At 40.6% G+C, this 14,940-nt stretch overlaps 1 long non-coding RNA gene across 1 annotated transcript; it reads left to right on the top strand.

Annotated features, from left to right (window-relative positions):
- The first annotated feature begins 5,722 nt into the window (after window positions 1-5,722).
- On the top strand, window positions 5,723-10,804 carry LOC123971557. The gene is made up of 4 exons (XR_006825227.1): window positions 5,723-5,856; window positions 5,927-6,008; window positions 10,109-10,322; window positions 10,639-10,804. It is a non-coding gene; the product is annotated as an uncharacterized LOC123971557 (long non-coding RNA).
- The last annotated feature ends 4,136 nt before the right edge of the window (window positions 10,805-14,940 follow it).

Genomic DNA, 14,940 nt, shown 5'->3' with positions numbered 1-14,940 from the left:
GAAGATACGTCATCATCTATGCAGCCTGGAAAATCCAGTGAAACGGCCTTTGAGGCTGTTCACATATCCGTTTCCAAGTGTCAAAATACGAAAGCAGAGTTGAATGCAAACCTTGATGCATCATTTGGCCCCAAATGCCCCAGATTCAGCCAGTTGTTTTATGGTACTTTAATTAATTGCACTAGGAATTTACGCCACAAATGTAATTTGTGGCTAGGTCCTGCATTATTGGTCTCTATGTCAAAATCTTCTTTATATTGTCCATGCACTTTGTGCATTTTGCTAAATAAAGCTGTGTTATAGAAGTATCACAAACTAACAGACATAAAGAAAACCTGGGGCCAGTGTAGAAGCACTGTGTGCTGTGTGCACTGTTCTAGATGGGAACTTGGAAGCAACAAGAGCCCAACAGCAAATTTGGCTCCAACTACCTCTACATACAAAGATGTATTTACATTCAGATTCAGCCTTGGAACATAGCCTTAGGGCTGTCGCGATAATCATAAAATTGAAATACCACGCAATTGGGCTAGCCTACCGCAGAGGATGGCAAGCACAGAAAAAACCGCAAGATTCATAGTTTACACTTCAGTGGGTGTTAAATTAATAAATTAGTGCTTCCAAAATTCCACAAGCGTAACAAGCTCTGTAACAGTAAAGGACAGATCGTCATGGGCTGTACGTAACTCGGCTTAAAGCTGTAAGTGTTGCCATGTTTGTGTTGTTTTACTGTTAATTTTGAAGGTTAGCTAACTTGGCCTCGTGATTTTGGACTAATGTTGAGATACTGAGGGACGGTCAAGAGAAACTGTGTGGACAGTAAGTGTCATTTAAGGCTCAGTAACTAATGAGTGCAGTGTGTCGGATGCCTGCAGCTGTTTTTCATGTTGTTATTTGTGGAAATATAGTTATAACCTTTCTTCAGCACAGGTGTTAGCTTTGTTATAGTTGAATGGAACTGCCCATTCTACTCTGCACCTGTGTGTGTGTGTATGTGTGCATGTGTGTGCGCGTTGCATTGCTGCGGTATGTAAATTGACTTGATAGACATGCCCTGAAGGTAACGATATAGCTACGTGTGAAAAAGACACGGTCAAACTACAGAAATTATTTTGTTCTGCAGTGTTGGCTCGCTGTGCAGTGAGGTGACAGATGCAGACACACTTACTATGCTATATGGCACCAAATGGCACCAAATTACTTCACTAATCAAAAATGGAAATTATTTACTAAGTCCAAGGGTCAATAAAGGAGGCGAGTCCATGGCCGAGTCAAGGGGCCGCAGATAGCAGCTAACAGCTAACAGCTAACAGCTAAAACGCATATGAAGAAATATGGACTGGATGTCAATTTGTCTTACATGGACAGTAAACCATTTCAGTTTTTCAGATGCCCATGAACTAAATGCTAAATGAGAGACGGCAATGAGTGACAGAAGCTAGTGGAACAGAGGCTTGCCCGAATTTGACGTCAGGACTTCAACTTTCCATATGCCCCTCTAAACCAGTATCCTCCCCCTCCACTTCTTAATCTGCATTCCCACTTTGTAACTGCAATGCTGTTTTTTCATATTGAAAATGTATGTTGATCTTCATCCAGCCAGACAGACAAGCCAAAAAAAAAACAAAATCACACGAACACAGATACTATTAGATGCTTCAGCTGTCATGGTTTGTTACAGATTACTTCACTCCAGTAAACACAGTAACTTATTCAGGCTAGTCCATTCACAGCTAAACTGTTACTCATTTCGTGTAGAGCCACAAATAGAGGTGGCGATGGTGTTCCCTGTTTTGTGCCCTTGCTTCACACACCCACCCACGCATTGCACATTTAAGGTCCACCTTACACACATGAATGAACAGATATTTGCCTCCCCTCCACCTCTCCTCCTGCTCTGTCTCCAACGTAAGATGACTGTATTCAGGGATGTTTCTGAAAGGGAAAACCCCATCGCACCCTCCCTCCCCTTTCGTCACTCCCCTTCACCAAACACCCAACACCACCACCTGCTCCTCTGCTCCCCCTCCACCCACGCATTCCCCTCCTCCTACGCCTCTCCCTCTCTCACTAGATTTCCTTTCAACAGAGCAGCTCCAGGCGGCATTCGAATGTGCGAGAGATGCCGATGACTCACCGGGTTCCTTTTTGCTCACGATTAGGCGGCTATTCCGTTTCTCACTTATTAAATGAGACTAGATAAATGTGATGCCAAAACCTGATAAGTGTGAAATAATACTGACTGAAACTGTGCGTTAGACAGCTATAAAGCTAAAAAGGGTTCTACTACAACAGTGTTGTTTTGTGAACTGCACAGGGAAATAATACACAGCTGAATGACAGAATTTTTTTTGAAATTTTACAAGCAAGCAAAGGGCAGTTACAAATAAACTTACAATTCTGATATTAGTCTCTTCTGTTAGACGTGTAGTGTGCATATGCGCACATGGATGGTGGAGCAAGATTCTATTAAAGTGCCTAAGATTGTGCTACTAAATAAGTCAAAAAGAAAAGGAGGAAAAGACAGAAAAGAGTTCAAATTAAGAGAGAAACAAGAAGACGAGATGAGCAAGACAGCAAGGGAGAGACACAAGGGCTGTCGAAGATGAGCGCGCCAATATCACTTGAAAGAAAAACAAAAGACGGTGAAGAAAGTAAAAAGAAAAAGAGAGCAGGAGAAAACCCTAGAAGGCTGATCATGCAGCATCTCCTTCCCACGCAGTCTGCCTACGCTCCCTCTCTCCACCGCCCCCTCCTACTCCTCATCTTCCTCCTCTCCTCGTTGAGGATTCTGCTCTCTCCAGTTCTCCCTCCCTTTCCCGTCTCAGCTGCGTCATCCAGCTCTTCATTGTGTGCTTGCCCCCACCCTCCTCCCACCTCCCTCGGGACGGAGCAGAACTCTCCGCTGCTTAGCTTTATTATTACATGCAGACTGAAGCTTTTGGGCTATATGCTACAGCGGCTACACTTCACCACCATTGGTTGAAGGACAAAAACACACCCACACACATTCCCACATTATTCCATACACTAGGGAGTTATCATATATTTATCAGCCAGCCAGCAAAATCCCTTTAATTGTAGTCATGTGTTTAATTAAAGCTTGGTGAAAGATCCCACCCAGACTTTTGGAAACTTTGTCATCATAAGTTGCTTGACAGAAACAATATTTATGAGTCCAACAGCAACAGGACTTGGTTGAAGATACTTGAAGTACAGTATCCTCAACCAACCCTAATCCTAATCCCTAACCCTTCAGTAGAGGTGTGCAATATTGTGCAGCCATGTTTGAACTGGAGTGTGTGTTTGTGCAGGTACTTTGTCTGGTTCAGGCCCGTCTTGGACAGGCGACTAACAAAGATTTTCATATTCTTCATATTCCGCACGATGGTTAGTTTGTGGTCTTTAATGACTTGATATCGTTTGCACATTCATATTCAACAGAGTTTGCAGGTTGAGGTTGATCCACGTCTAGCAATTCAATCTAACGACGTAGACTGCGAGGCTGCTGGTGTCAGTGTTTTATCACCTGGTGCTGTTAGTTCACTCATTTTTAACTTCAGTCAGGATTTTTTTTGGCAGAAGCTTGTTAACTCTAGCACACGTATAAGTGCATGCATGACACATGGCACAGTGGCTGTGCGGAGGAGTTTTAGAGTGACGTAGCCTACTCGAAAATGTCTTCTTACATATCGTTAAAACAACAATTAAGATGTTATTGAAGACAATACATATATGACACCCCTACCTTAAAAGATACTTGAATTACCTTCAACCAAGTCCAGTTTCCCTTGATTTTAACCTTTCTTGAATAACAATGACTGGACAATTGTGTGAATGATTTGTATAAAATAGCATAAATGTATTGTTGGGGGTCCTGTGTGTGGTCACTGCAATTACAGCTAAAGATGGAAACTTCTCTATCTCAGTCTTGGAGATTCTCCATCTCGCTCTTGTTAACCTGTTGCACACAGGCTCCTGAGTGCCCAGCCTGCATTCAGACAGCCCCGGTGAGCATGCTGATCGCACCAGTCCTACTTAAGACCACATCTGGGGAGTGACGTGGGTCAGGTGAAGTTAACAGGAGTGTGACTCACGTCATCTTGAGACATGCAATCCAACACCGATGTCAACACTACCACAGGGACGTGTTTGGAGGGTTATGACTCAAATTATCCTCCTCATCACAATATCAATACTTGTCCAGGTCACACAGGGCCTGAGGAACTGGGAAACATGTTAACATGTTAAAGAGGTCATATTATGCTCATTTTCAGGTTCATAATCAGATTGTTTTTCCATCTGTGTTTTTGAGGGCGTGTTGGACCAGCCACTTGGCAAGTATTATGACGCATGTTTTGCTGTGACGTCACAAAGAACAAAAGGAAAAGTCTGGACTACAAACAAGCAGGCAGTTCAGAGCAGTGTTGTCTGTGGGAGATGGGAACTCCCTTTGGGGTGGACTTTGGACTTTTTCACTTTGCAAACCTATTACATGCACAATAAAAGGTATAACTCAATAAAGGAGAGGGAAAAAGCCTAAAAACAAAATATGACCTCTTTAAGCAAGCAGTGTTTACCATGGTCACCATTAGCATGTTGGCATGCAACTGTTTTCAGACCCAACAAATTAAAAGCCTCATAGCACCATCCTAACTCACATGAAGCTGATTTACTTCTGAAAATGGAAAAGCTTACTCAAACATTAAATATAACATCGAAGTGGTGTAGTTGGCCTCAGTCTTCTGTCCACCATCGGATGCCGGTTGCACATGAAATGGAAACTTACCACAAGGGTATTATGCAGTACAGAGTGTTTTCAAATGCACCATATCGCCTTTTAGCCAAATAAAGATAAGTAGTACTCCAAAGAAGTTGTCATAAAAAATGAATTGTTGGCTACAAGTGGAAAGGAAGAGAGGAGAACAATCTGTGGACAGCTTCAACTATAAAAGCTCTTTTTCACACCAACATAGCATGTCTTCATTTGAGCTGTGTGACAATTAAGTGACAAAGTGGTGATTGATGATTCATTTCTAAAGCAGAGGCGTATCGCTAATGTTGGGAGACGCAGCTGCAAACTTGCGAAGTCTTATAAGAAAACAGGAAATAACTTCCCATTATGGCAATCAAACCAAAAGGAAAATAAAATCTGTTTTCTGGAAACTTTGCTCATTTAATCAGAGCTAACAAGTGTTCTTGGAACAATGTTAGGTGCCCCCTTCCTCTTTTTTTTGCTTCCCTCATCTCTTCTCACAACCCCACCTCCTTCACAGTGTGATTCTCAGCTGTGGGTTTACTGATTAGCCTGATCCATAAATAAGTAATCAAAGTGAGAGCAGCGACATTCCGCTTGCTCTTATTATCAGCCTGCTCTATCTCCCACACACATCACAAGCGTACACACATCCCCTCTTACCCCCTTTCTATATTGTATTTTAGAACTATTGGGGATAACGGAGGGACAGAACTTGATCTCTTGCTCTGATGAAATTTACAACAGCCAAAATAACAAAGCGATTTAGAGGGATGGAAAAAGAGTGTTTGTGTGTGCGTGCGTGTGTGTGTGAGGGTGGGTGGATGTGTGGAGGGCGGGAAGGCAGAGGGACAGTGAGATGGAAAAAAGGTAAGAAAGGGAAACATACAGTCAGTGCGAGTGTGACTAAACTGACTGCAGCAGAATGACTCACCCTGTTGCTATGGCAACCTAAAGACACGCTCTCCTCAAATGTGCGATTTCAATTGCTAGTGAAGTGGCGGCTAAAGGGGGAGAAAATGTGGGCTACATTCCCGGAAATCACAGAGGGAAAAGTGGGATGCAGAGGGCAATGCATGGTTGCCTCTATATCAAAAAAGGTATTAACAAAAACAATGACAAAATGCTCAGCTACAACCACACCTCTCTGTCTCTCTCTCTCTGTCTCAGCACTGCAGTATGAAACCCAGCGGCTGCTTCTTCTCCAATGTAGTGGACTGATGTGTGTGGGTGTTAAGCCTGAATGCCCTTGGTAAGTACAACCCATGTAGGATAAAGTCTGGCTTCCCACCACAAAACTAGAACCCCTTTAGAATTCATTATTAGACAAAGTTTTGATTGTTCCGGTTGTTCATATGGTCTTCCTGTAATAGTCTATGTAACTACTAGAAATCCTCCAAGGATGACTATTTCCATTCATTTTCAGTGATGTAAAAGTGAATTTAACCCAGTAAACTTGAAAATACTGCAAAATAATGATAGCGATAAAGATGAAAAACCTTTCATTTCTCACTTGACTGTCAGTAAACATAATTGGATGATGTTGTGTTTGTGTTTTGTATCTGTGTTGACAGAAACTCCCTCATAGAAAGCGAGTGAATAGTGAATAGTGAATAGGGGTGTAATGATAATAATGAATATCGAACAAAAGATGAACTTCTATCATGACAGACAGCAGAAGTGCTGAGTTAAGGGACTGTACAAAAATCACTGAGGCAGAAAGGGGGAATCACTCTCCCCAGTATTATTAATTTTTTCACATATTTGGACCCTACCCTTGTAAAAAAAAACAAAAACAAAGAAAGACAAAGACAGAGAAAAAAGTAAGAAAATGCAACACCCTCCCCTCATATCTCCAATACAGTGTTATCTTATTTAAACCTTAATATATTTATGGGCTAATAATTTTCACAATAGCCATCAATGCACAAAGCAGAAGTGGAATCTCCAAATTTATGTCAAACATAACAAAACCTATATTATGACATAGGCCAACTTTATATGACACATTAACATGTTGTTATGTTGCAGAATAAGGTGAACAGGAAAACGACTGAAAGATGTCATTTAGTTTCATGGGAAAAATAAATAGTTGATAGTTGAGATGGCTGTCCTCTGCATATGGCAAATCACCCCTTTACAACAAATCATGGGTGTTAAAAATAAAAAGACCTCTGTCTGTTTTCCACAAAAAGTCACAATTCCCTCCCCTTAGCAAAACGGAGACATACATAACACCTCCCATTTTTTGAACCCCGCTCCCCCCTAATAATTTGTGTACAGCCCCTAAGATGTCATGATTTCTGTTCTCACTTTACAAATTGGGAAAGGAAGTAATCTAATTTCCCACCACACTATACACAAGACTCTGGTCTGACGTACTTAACCTACAGTTAATTGGCAATAGAAAATGAATCAGATCATTCCCCTCTCCATGTCCTACTGTTCTGGAGGTGGGAGAAACACACAATGCACAAGTAAGGAGAGAGAAGAATGATGGGCCTCATGTTTAATTTAATTGGGTCCTGTGTGGACACAGTCACAGTTCAAGGCTACTCATTAAGCCCCACTGTAGAAAAATAAATGTTCCACTTCAAAGTCTAAAAAAAAAAAAGACAAAATTTCCCCTGTGTCCCAAATGATGGGTTTGACTTTAAGTGAAGTCAGTTATATACTGTAGTGCAGCCAGACAAATATGTAATAAAAGGAAATAAAAAAGATAATTGTCTTAAACTTCTTACTGTCAGCCACAGCAACACACTGACCGAGTCTGTGATTGAGGAGGCTTGATTATAAATGGCTCCGAAGAGGCTGTTACACTGTGGCTTCTGTCACCTCGTTTGACTCACCAAGAAGTCACCGCAATAAAAGTGGGAAGATGAAAAAAAGTTGTTTCATAAGAATAACAGAGCTATAACAGTAGAGAAGGGTGTATAGAAGACAATGTGTATATAATTCAATCTAAACCTGAAACAGAATCGTTCCATTGTCGTGTTGAAATTCACACAGACTATGCAAAAGATAATCATTTCTGTCGTATTTAGAAATTGTTATGTTGTCACCATAGATCAAATACAATTTGCAAGTCCACACAAATGAATGGTAGATCAAGCTTTTTGATTCATGAATGATAAAAATGTGTGTAAAAATGGATGTCTGCATCTGAATGTCTGCTTAAGAGTATATGTGTGCACGTGTGTGTGTGTGTGTGTGTGTGTGTGTGTGTGCATCGGCTTGCTAGAGGGCTGACACCGACACCATGCTGCAATTAGCCAAACAAGAGATAATGACATATTGGGAGCTGCTGGCACCTTCTGTTAGTCAGCCTGCAGATCTTCAGGCCGTTGCTGCTGACACAACTACAGTATCATCCTGAACAGCATCACGCACTGTTTCACGCCAAAGCAGGTCACGCTTTAAGAAAACCAAGCACTACATCACCGAGTAAATTAAAGTGTTTCACGTATTACTTTTCTGAAACTAGTCAATAAAATGCATGCTGGGAAGATACTACGTAACAACTTCTTTTATGGGTCTGTTATCTTCAAATGATTTCCGCCTATGTAATTTTATACTAATCATAGGGAACCTAGAGACAGGATTCAATTGTTGCACTTATAATTAATGGATTCATATTAACTGCGTGAACAGAGAGTCTTTTAGTCATTGCATAGCAGGTCTGCTAAACATGCAAAAACTAGAAATTTGCCTACAGGCAAGCATACAAATCAACATTAAAAAAACAAACATTTCCAATAATTCATGAAAAATAAATGTTTACAATTATTTTAATGAAATTCATTCCTATGAATATTAGCAAATCGCATCGTTCTTTCCAGTCTCTGTATTCAGTGTGCAACCTTGACTGATTTTATGGTATATACATGCCGTTAAGTTTGACGCCGGTAAACTGGCATAATTAGCTAATAGCGTCCCAGGTCAATCTTATTTACAACCAACATACACAGCACCTTAATTCTAAGATCTTGGCGCCACCTCTTTAATCTCAGCAATTTATTTTACATATTTAAGATACTCTTAATTTATGTCGAACAAAGTGACACATGCGTAACTGCTCAGAACTGAATACAAAACATTTAAGGAGTCCTATTGTTAATCATACTTCCAGACCATAATAACTGTATTTGGGCAGGAATGCAATTGGAGCCATCATTTGTTGCTTTTGTTTATGTCTATCGCATGCGATAAGTAATAATAAATCATAAAGGGTTATTATGCACAATTGTAATTGCAACAAAGCCATAGTTATTTTCCCCCTGAACTAAATAAATGCTTTTGTTAGTAATATACCAACTGTGTTCACTTTTAGTCACATACTGAAATCTGTTGTCTCAATCCGAAATCTCTAAGCCCCTCCTCTGCCCTTACCATCTCATTACCCTCCAGGGTTAGGCCCTATATAGCGCATGCTCCCCTGGGGTTAAATTACATCATTCTCATCCTCATCCTTGTCATCCTCCTCATCCTCACAACACAGCAAACATCCAGGGGAGGGGATCTTGATATATTTATGAATTTTGATTAATATCTGTCTTTGATTTTCACTCCTACTGAAACTATCATTTCTCCATGCATTCTGGAATAAAATGTATTTCTGACAAATCTGGGTTTTTTGTTTTTTTTAATGAACAACTCAGCAGCAGGGACAAAGACAACACTCTGACAGCTTGTTAGCAGATAGGAAAGAAGCCCACAGATCTACAAAGGACACACTGACAAACAGTGTGTATGAGAGTGTGTGTGTGTGTGTGTTTTGCGGGCGCTCTGTGACAAAAAAAACGGGGGTCATTATGGAGTGTCTCTCATTCGCGCGTTTCAATCAGTCCACTCATGGCACACACAACATAATGGAGCTTGTCTGTCTTAATAAGGACCTGGTGCAAACAGTTGGCAGTCATTCAGATTCGCACTCCCGACTAGTATGAATAATGGCGAAACTGCAACTTTACAGACCCCATTCCCTGCATAAAGAATGATTTGAAAATGACTTGACACTCGGCCTCAAAATTACATTTTGTAGACACTTTTTGGTAAGGATACCTAAATATTAAACGATGATCAGTCAGTTGCCAATGTCACCATGTCACCAAAAGAAAATGTGAGTTTACCCCCCCCCCAAGCTCCCTTACCTGCTTTTGACAAAACACAGAAACACACTACGTAATAAAAACGTCATATAAAATACCAGCTGGGCTTTCAATATGGTTAAAATGGCCTTCAGCCAAGAGGAAGAAAAGGCAAGAATTCACACAAAAGGAGCAGGGTTTATAATAGATGGTTTCACAAAGGTTGTATTCACTGTCACTATAACATTCTGCTTGTCCTTGGTAGGCTTTCTCCTGTTCAGATTATGTATCGTCCAGGAAACGAAGATGGCCTACATGTCCTTCCTATTGCCAGAAATACTGAATAGACCAGCCCACTACACACAGCAACCTCTCTGTGAGAGTAGTGAGTAATGTTTGGTGATGGAGAGATGGAGACCTTTCGTTTTGTAACAGCTCACGGAGCACGAGTGATGCTAGCTGAGCCACAGGGGCATGAGGTAGGTAGCTATGAGTGACTGAGTGTATGTATGTGCGTGTGCGTGTGTGTGTGAGTGGGGAGCTTTTTTATAAGCCAATCGCGTGAAGTAGTATGTGTGTGCGAGTGGGCACAAGTGTGGAAGGTGTGAGTGTAGTGTATTGTGTGATGCGTGGGAGGTGCATGTGTATGCTTTCATGTACTGTGGGTGGGGATGCACACACTGGGAAATATTGCTTTCTTTGTGCTGTTGTCACATGTACAGTCCATGTTTGTGTGACTTTGTTATCGCCCCGCTTTATTTCCTTCCTGTAATCGTCAATATCCATTATTTCCAGAAATGAGTTTTTCTTCCTTTTTCCTGCGACTAAGAGCTCTTCTACCCACTCCCATTCTCCAACGTTAAACAGCTCATCTTACTCCGCCACCTCCACCACTGCAGTTACATAAAAAGACATTAAAAGGGGCAATAATCTGTGACTTTTAACAAGTTCAACAATAAACACAAAATGTTTTCAGCAAGGATTTTTGGACTTATGGCTGGTGCATGCAGTGTCAAGGACTACAAGGTTTAGAGGTTCTTTAGTTTGGTAAATCTTGTTAACTGACTACTTTAGAAACTGTACTGTATAACAAATCATCTCTACATTCTCTTTAGATCTCCCAAAATTGCATGATGCCAACAATTACAGCTGTCAAGTTGTCATGTGAATGTCCGTATAGTTTTGGATTCAAGAGCACGAAGGGAGTGACAAATAGATTTAATGATTATGTATTTCAAGACTATTTATTTTGTAGAAAAAAATAATCTACAACAGTGTTTATGGAGTGTTTATTCATTAAAATATTACATGTCGTCATGGCCAAAATGTCATGTTTAAATTAACAGAGCTGTATAATGTTTCTTCTAAAGAACAAGGGTTACATCTCACAGGAAGGTTAAAATCAAGGGCAACTGGACTTGGTTGACAATACTTGAAGATGTTTTGCCTCTCATCAAAGAGGCTTCTTCATTTCTGAATGACTGGCACGGTTTCCCAGCCATTTAACTCCTGTGGGGTTGTTATCAAGGTGATGGTTACCGTTGGTTTGTTAGTGCTCCTGGCTGTTGTAACGACAGTCATTGTGGTCGTTGGAGTCATGTGAGGCCATTGTCGTTGGCATTGTCAGTCTTCAACCAAGTCCAGTTGCCCTTGATTTTAACCTTCCTTGGATAACTATGACCTGGATGACTATGAGAATCTGCAAAGTCTGCTTTCTTCTCCCAATAGTCGATTTGTATTCTGATTGAGCACACACTTTATTCTATCTATTCTATCTCATCTATTTCATATCTAACAAATACTAATTAACATAGATTAACATATTCTGGGTTTCTGAGGCTGATACAAGCATCCTTTGAATCAGTTTTTTTTTAAGAATAGTGATGAAGATAAGTAGTGAATGTGGCATTTTACAGTTGAAAACAAGCTGTGCTAGCAGCTCTCTGAGGCTGTACTTAGGCACTGAGGTGCATAGAGCTAATGGTGAATCCCATTTGACATAGGAAGTTGGAATTTCCGAGTTCAAAGTTCAAAATTTTAAAGGGAACGCCCCCTTAAGTCAGATTTCCGACTTGGAAAGTCGGGAGAACTGCACAACCTGATTTTGTGTTCCAAGATGGCTGCTCTGAGTAGCAACAGTTAGTGAAAGCTGTAGTTTATACTGTTTATTAGCACTACTGTGTACTTGTCTCATAGAAATGTTTGTACACAAAGTGCTGTCCATCTGCTGTCTGTGTTGCTACAGTGTTTAGTGTGAGTAAATACCGCACAATGCATTTTTTTATCAACCGGCGTAACAATAGCTAACCTGGCTAGTTGTAAACAATGGCTGGCCGAGCGAGGTTTTCCGACTTGTTAACTGGAACGCCGATTCCCAGCTCCAACCTCCGACTACTGAGGTAAATGGAATGCACCATAAATGCAAATGTCATCATCCTCACAACATCCGCGGTCCTTGGTTGAAAAAGTTATTAAAATTTATGTAGCCGATTTTTAATTATAACGTCTACGGCAGGCTTCCACATTTATCATGTTCAGGGACCACAGCCTATGAGAAAGCAATACATTCTGGTGTCTAAAAATCACATGGCTTGTGTCATGTGACGCAAATCAGTTGTGTGCATTTGTGCGCGTGCGTCTGTGTTGGGTGATGGTATTGCGAGTATTGCCTGATGGGCCCAACCAATTTCAAATGTGTTCTATGGTCCATATCTGCAACAAGCTATTATCACCTTGGTGGGTTCTAAAACCAATATATTTTGCAAAACTGTCTGCATATGAAGTGAGTGATCCCACATGGGGTCCTGATCACAAACTTGAGAACCTTTGCTGTAAAGTTAAGGCTGTTACTTTAGGGTTGTGGAGTATCAATTAAAATTATATCCTTTCTTATATCAACAGTAACACTGTGAGGCTTTCATCTGTAGCTCAGTGAACATATTATACTTTAAGAGGTGCATTAATACTGCATAGACTTCAGCATGGTGCTTTGACTCATTGTAAGTCGCCTCTAATGTTCATATTTACACTGAGCGGGGTAATTAATTCTGAAGACCCATCTGCCCTTTTGCTTGTTTAAATATTTATGCAGCAGTCAGTCCTTTTTCAGTAACCATTTATTCCCATCCACTGTCGCCGGTTTTGCCTGGCACTGTAAGGAAGCAGCTACCATATACGGCAGAGAGATTGATCTAATTCTCTGTAATAATTCATAGTTGTTAATGACCAAAGAGAAGGAGGCAAAGGGACCCCGTTAATCAGCTTGTCAAACATTAATCTGCAACCAAAAAGCCAGCAGCAAATGCAAATGTAAAATCATGTCGGCAGTGACAGCCACCAATAGTAGTATCAGTCTGCGCATTCTTGATACATAATTGTGCCTGTTTTCATTTCTGAATGATTCCTTTTCTCCCCAAATGCAATGAATCAAAGTCACATGGCGCCCATTTCCAAAAGACAGAATGAAAACTTTCCCTCCTCTGTTTTGTTTTATTTATCTGTTTCTGACAGCTTTCAACACACACTTCTGTCATTTGTTGCCATGGTAACTGCCGCCAGCATGAGCATCAGCTCTTGTGGAGTCGAGAGTCTTTAAAAGGCTAGCTCGCACGGAGAGACGCTGGGAAGTTGGAAGAGATGGTATCGAGATGTTTTTTAACTAGACAATTGAAAATGTCTCCTTCCAGTGTGTAGATGCTGGTGCTTTAAGTCACCTGTTGTTCCTGTTGTTTCATTGGGCAGCTGATGCTCCCTGTGGCATCTGGAAACTTTTAACAAAATCATGCACATGTAATGAAATCTGTATACCCGTGTTTATTTCTCACTAGCTCTTTGTCAGTGTTTTAGAAGCATTTGGAAGACACAGCACAGAGTAGTTTCAAATTTCTCCTGTTCGAGCCATGGGATGCCGCACAGTCTGCCCCATTTTGCAGGGTGTGATCTCTGTGTGAGGTTTGATGAGGACAGGTCTGACAGCAATTCGCTCTGCTCTGCCACTGAATCCATTTCAACAAAACAGGCAAGGCAAACACATAAGATGATGATGATGATGAACGGCTGGAAACAAATACGTCTCACTTCAAGCTACAAGCTACAACAAAACAGCTACAACAAAACAGGAGGCTTAATGCAAATGACAAAACAAAATTTTGTTTTTAACCACTAATTGTATTCGCCAGAAAACAACAACAACAACAAAAAACTACTAATTGGATTTCATCTCCAATCTAATTTGCACGTCATTTATTGGAACACTTTCTCTCAGGTCTGTATGCTGAATTGCTGCTTCAGAGGCAAACAGGAGAATGATTATGCTGCATGGTGTTGTTGTATCAAGAAACTCTCTGCAGGGTCATATTCAAGCTTCCGGGAACAATGGACACTATTTTTAGTGTAATTTAAGGACAAACAACAAGCACTTTACGCGCTCTTCTCGGAAAATGGTCAAATAACTGTAATAATGCAACATTTTCCATCAGACATGGTGGTTTTTAGTAGTATTCAATAGATGTATTTTTCTAAAGGATGATATTATCTTTTGTTTTTGTAAACTAAGCAGCTATTATGTTTTCTATTATACCTGCTGTGTACTCGAAAGGAAAACGGATTTCATAATGTACTGACACATAACTGACCACTTAAATTGTGCAACATAAGTGAGAATGAAGCCAAGAGACAGACTGGCTGTGTGACTCATATCCGGATTGCATCTATTGTCGATATTGCTAGACTATATTCACAACTGGACTTTGATTCCCAAGCATGTGAAGCCCTGCCAGCTGTGTATGCTGCATTGTTTCTGACCGTCTCCAGGGGGATTGCATCTTAAATACCCGGAAGCATTTACACCTTGTTTATGTTTGATCACCCGGTATTGATTTACAAAGATTTGTTACGAGTGTCATGAGAGAACTCTACCTTACAGCAGGTCTGAGCTACTGTAGTCCTCCGGGATGCACTACTCTCTGTTCCCAGTGGTCTCAAGAGCTTGTGAATGTTATAGCTTCAAACAGATCCAAATTGATTGTGATGTATCTGAAACAAGAAGCATAGATAAATTATTTTACTTTCAATTTGACTCACTATACTGTTAAAACT

Source organism: Micropterus dolomieu, linkage group LG05 (genome assembly GCF_021292245.1).
Source record: "Micropterus dolomieu isolate WLL.071019.BEF.003 ecotype Adirondacks linkage group LG05, ASM2129224v1, whole genome shotgun sequence".
Lineage (NCBI taxonomy): Eukaryota > Metazoa > Chordata > Actinopteri > Centrarchiformes > Centrarchidae > Micropterus > Micropterus dolomieu.
Note: the sequence above shows the minus strand (reverse complement) of the source record. Positions and strands in the feature narration are given on the sequence as shown.